General features: G+C 39.5%; 1 long non-coding RNA gene and 1 pseudogene across 2 annotated transcripts; one reads left to right on the top strand and one right to left on the bottom strand.

The window, feature by feature from the left end:
- Positions 1-596: 596 nt before the first annotated feature.
- LOC148689440 (uncharacterized) lies at positions 597-4,493 on the top strand. Its single transcript, XR_015958185.1, has 2 exons — positions 597-1,024; positions 1,114-4,493. It is a non-coding gene; the product is annotated as an uncharacterized LOC148689440 (long non-coding RNA).
- LOC148689441 (uncharacterized) lies at positions 1,592-3,929 on the bottom strand (annotated as a pseudogene). The gene is made up of 2 exons (XR_015958184.1): positions 2,248-3,929; positions 1,592-2,166 (listed from the first exon to the last, which is right to left on the bottom strand). The product of XR_015958184.1 is annotated as an uncharacterized LOC148689441 (transcript).
- Positions 4,494-4,916: the final 423 nt, after the last annotated feature.

Genomic DNA, 4,916 nt, shown 5'->3' with positions numbered 1-4,916 from the left:
TGAATGCACTGCACAATCAACATCTACTCGTATCACCTAGTTTATTGCTGTTTGAAATTTGAAATCTACTACAGAGAACAGTGAGCAAAATGTCAGTCAGAATCAACAATGATTGGCTTTAAGATATTGAGTTATGTCCTCCGTCATTAGTATCGTAACTTTGAGCATATGATCTTATGCATAAAAGAAACGTAACAGTACATAGATTAGGCATAAAAGAAGCGTAACGATACGTAGATTACATATTTGTCCAGCAATATATGTGAGTCACAACTCACATAGAGAGAAACACAAAAGCAACCTGCAAATGCATTTGGTGGTATTGCTTTATTACATAGTTACTTCATGAGAGGACGCACGACTCCAACTACCAGTGTCTGTTGTGAATGTTATGGTACGTGCGGCCACTACAAGATGAACTGAAATGTAATCTGTGCTTGTTTTGAGTTTTTTTTTTTTTTTGAATTTATTTGGAGACGCTTGTTTTTCACTTTCAAATTCAAATTACTAATGAATTTCTTCACCTCTCGCTTGCATTGGCACTTGAGCACTTAATCGACGACGACTCAAGCCTTTTGATGTTATTATGAGGAAATACTAATACAGAGGTCAGATTTTTAAACTTTTGACGTTCCATTGGAAAAGGTTCAAATTAGCTGCATAAGTACTTGTTTTGAGATTATTTGGATAACGATGATTAGATTTGGTAGTGGCTTTTATGTAGGAGCCATTGACATTCTTATCAGATTAGAAGAGATGAAGATTGCAGAGCTAAGATTGCTGAGAAACTAGAGAGAGAAAGAGAGAGCAAGATCGAAGAACAAGAGAGAGAAGGGAAATCTCTCTCTGTATTTTCATTAACCAACTCAATGTAACAGTACAACAATCTAACACCGCTGTGAAAAGTCAGGAGCCTTTGGGCGAGCTGTCTGCTGCTTTTATAAAATTAACTTTTCCTTTCATTTTTGGGCAGAGCTTAACGCAGAGCTGGTTACAGTCCGATAATTCTTTTGGAGGTTTTCAGGTAATTCTATAAGACATTATACGATTTATGATCTGTTATGATAAAACCCGAATTATTTCTGAACTTTGCATTCCTATTTTCCTGTATAGGTAGAGAAACAAAGCCATGATTCTCAGCCAGCAACGCCTGCTGATGTACATTATACGTTCTGTGGCTGACTATTCCCCCCGAAGTCGTCAACATTGTGATCAAATGGGTGTTAATGTGGATTAAGAAAATGGGAAGTGGGCGCCCACTGCTTTCTCCTTCTCCACTTGGTTTTATAAAGCGTTGTAGGGATGTTTGTGACATTCATCGACTTATTTAGCTTTATTTTCAGTAGTAGGGGTCACTGACTAATCCCAAATGACATGGTTTTTACTTTCTTCGAAAATGTTCTCCAAAACGGCCACTAATTCTACCTCAAGGCAATGCACCAATTCGGTAATCAACTGGTTTTTCAAGACGGTGGAGACTTTTCTAAGCATGGTGATAAGTTTGGAAATGAAAAACCAGCTGATTCAAGAATGTTTCGTGTTTGTTCACATCACTAGCCGTATAGTGCAATTAATTGCTAGCACGCACTTGTTTTGGCATGGAGCACAAGCTTTGGACATGCTCATTCTTGTTCTAAGTTTCAGGAGTTTTTGCAGTCTTTTTAACAAGCTTTAATGTCTACAAGATTTGAGGCTTTTCAATAACATCCAAGTATTTTCATTCAAGTATTCAGGTTCAGTACCTCCGTTCACTTTCCCACGATGAGTTTTGCTCTTGCATGGCCCTCATTTATTTGGAACTGCTCTCCTATGCCAAAATGAGCCATCAATAACCAACAAAAGTCACTAGCTCTCCACCTTTGCTCAGCAGTTGCACATGCCCATTCGCTCGGCAATGACTTGCAGTATAAGACATAATTTCCACCCACACTTTGCTCATCAGCTCCCATTTCTTGTCCTTCAATTTTCTCAACTCTTTGGCCAGAATACAATCATCAAACAACACAGATTTGCTTCTATCCCCTTTGACAGCAACAGGCTCAACATCTGTATTTACCTCCAGGAGTTTTTCACAAGCTTCTTTCACTTGTCCGGATCCTAGATCCCTTCTGCTGAAGAATTTCTTGGCTTCTGCGCCTGTGTCCCGGAATCTTATTTGTCCAATTCCTGTTATAGAAGACATCATAGAAGGCTGCATAACTAAGAGGTACAACATATACTCAGATATGGTCTTACTGTGTTCTTTACTTTTTTTAGTTTCATCACTAACTTCAGGCCCAGCTTCACCTTCAGCTTTGCTTTTGTCATCGTTGAAACACAACTCTGTAGCAATGTGCCACAATAAAATGCTCTTGTCATATTCCACATCAACAACGTAAGATAGTAACTTAGTGATCACCTTACCATCCCAATCGTTACCCTCGAGAACCCAATCACCTCTGGCCGCACCTATTTTCCTTGCAGTTTCAGGATCATCAGCGAGCATGGATTTACTTATCAACTGCTCAAAAATAAAAACCCATAACTGTTCAGCGAGTGGGTTTTTGGTCCTATATGTCAACTTATCATGAAGATCCTTGAGGCCAAATAAGGTGATGACTTTAATGTAGCCAATGCCAAAGTAGCATACCATATCGAGGACATTTTCCGCTTCTCCTTGAGGGATTAATGTATGAAATTGAATGTAGAGACAGATTCATACGACCTCCCAAATAGGATTCTCCTAATCCACTCCAAACATTTCGTTGCTTTTGTTTTAGGAACGTGGCCACCCTCATTTCTTGTTTTTGCCGTAGGCCACCACCACGATCTCTTGAAATCGAGATACTTTCCGAAAATAGTTTTAGCTAGACGAGAATTTTGCCAAAACTTATTCAGAGCAGCAATGGTCCAATCTGAGAATGTAAGCATGATAATAGCTATTGAATCCAAGCTTATGGCATCAAACAGCAAGGTATAGGCAATTCTAACATCAAACGAGTGCAAACCCTCTTTCTCTAATCTATAGAAGAAAACAAGGGCTACGACAATCTCACTGAAAGAAACCACCCGGAGAATGTATGCTGGCTTAGTATGCACCACAGCAGCCTTGGTGACGAAAGCTTCATACATAAAGTTGAGCTCAGCTGCAATTAATTTAAATGCTTCTTTCGGTGTTCTTTCATGGAAGACTGCTCGACTCTCCTGGCGTTCATGGAAGCTGAAAATGAGATCCACAGTTAGACCCTTGAAGATTTGATAGAAATAACGAGCATGTTTCACCACTGCAATATCACTGTCCAGCTCATCTTTGCCTATCACGTAAGTCACCGTCCTAGATTCCTTGCTGCGTTCTGCCGTGAGTTCCATGTGAGTTGGAAGTTGGGAATCTTTTCTCGAGGAGTACTCTTCCATAAGCTTCGCGTAATTCGGTCCTGGATCAGCTTCTTTTATCATGGCTTCCTCGAAATTATCCAAGCTTGCACTATTCAAGGACCGTGTGCGCTCAGCATACTTGATGATTCCAGCAAGAAAAAGGAGGCCGGTTGGGAGCCAGAGTTTATTTTTAGGAAAGGATCGAATGAAGACATACACAGCAGCTGCAACTTGGAATATGAGGCCAAGAAAGTGCCTGAGCCACAGAGTGTTATCTTCAAGCGCAAACGCAGGTGTCTGGACCGCCAAGGTGCAACAAAAGAAAGGGAGCCCAAAATGCCAGAAGATCACCAGGATAGTCGTCACCTGCATGGTCGCCTTGGCTGTTTGAGATTAATCCAATTGCAAAGTTAGCAGCCCAGTCAGCGAGCAAGTAAGATGACCAAACGATGAACATTATCCCCATGTTTGGCGTCCGCTTTCGCGCGGGTGCAAAAAGAATTAAAAGGGTCTGCAATGTGAGGCTTAAGAGGATAAAGCCCCTGAGGTTCAATTGCGAAAGCACATACATAGCAAAATCTTGTTATCCCTAAGGGGTGATTAGTAAGCATTTGAATCAAAACTGCAAAACATGCACATATATAACTATTGAGGACCTCTTCTCTTCTTTTGTTGATAAAGAAATGACATCTTTGGTATTCTTTCTTGGATCCAAATTTTTCTGTAGGAAGTCATTTGCATTCATTATTTTCAAAGCTATAAATTATTTTCAAATGAATACCAAACAACCTCAAAGTTATTCACCAAACCGGCCTTCTTTTCGTCACATAATATATAGAGGGAAGCGTGGCTTTTCAAAAAAGAAGATTTGATGAAGCAGACATTGAAGAGAAAGCAGGAAATGAAGATGAAAGAAAGAAGGTTAGAGGAAAACCTGATGTGATTCGAGCTGTGCAGGAGTTTGCCTGAAGCTTACTGAATTTCGCGTCTCAAGTGTGAACCTTGTCAACAACCATACCGGGAGACTGGGGGACTGGGAGTCAAGTCAGTAAAGTCTCATAAAGATGGATGGAAGTTGAAGAGTGAGGATACCGATCCTCGAGGATCCCGGAGATCACCTCTAATCACATTTTCATCATATTTCGTAAGTAATGGTTATATTCAATTTTAAATAAAAAAATTTATAATAATTTTTTATTACACGGTGTACGATAAACAGATATAATTAGAAGATCTCCGGATCCTTACTCTGAAACTGAATTATTAGCTGGGGAAGAAAGAGGCACCCTGGAGCCGTGGGCCCATGCCCATAATCAAATAAAGAAAGACCTTGACTTTGATCAAACAAGGAAAATAAAAATGAATTTGGTACTGTTTATTTTAACGAAAAATCATATTTTTATATTAAAAAGTTAATTCTGGTACTATTTATCTTGGGACCATTTTTGCTCACCATCATTTAATGTGGTGTATGTTCACCACCTTATTTATCACCGTTAAATGAGTTTGAATTTCAAGATTCGTATAGTGGATAAACATAAATCTCAAAATTCAAACTCATT

This window comes from Pyrus communis, chromosome 17 (genome assembly GCF_041283825.1).
Source record: "Pyrus communis isolate YQ-2024b chromosome 17, ASM4128382v1, whole genome shotgun sequence".
Classification (NCBI taxonomy): domain Eukaryota; kingdom Viridiplantae; phylum Streptophyta; class Magnoliopsida; order Rosales; family Rosaceae; genus Pyrus; species Pyrus communis.
This window is presented reverse-complemented; position numbering and strand designations above follow the sequence as displayed.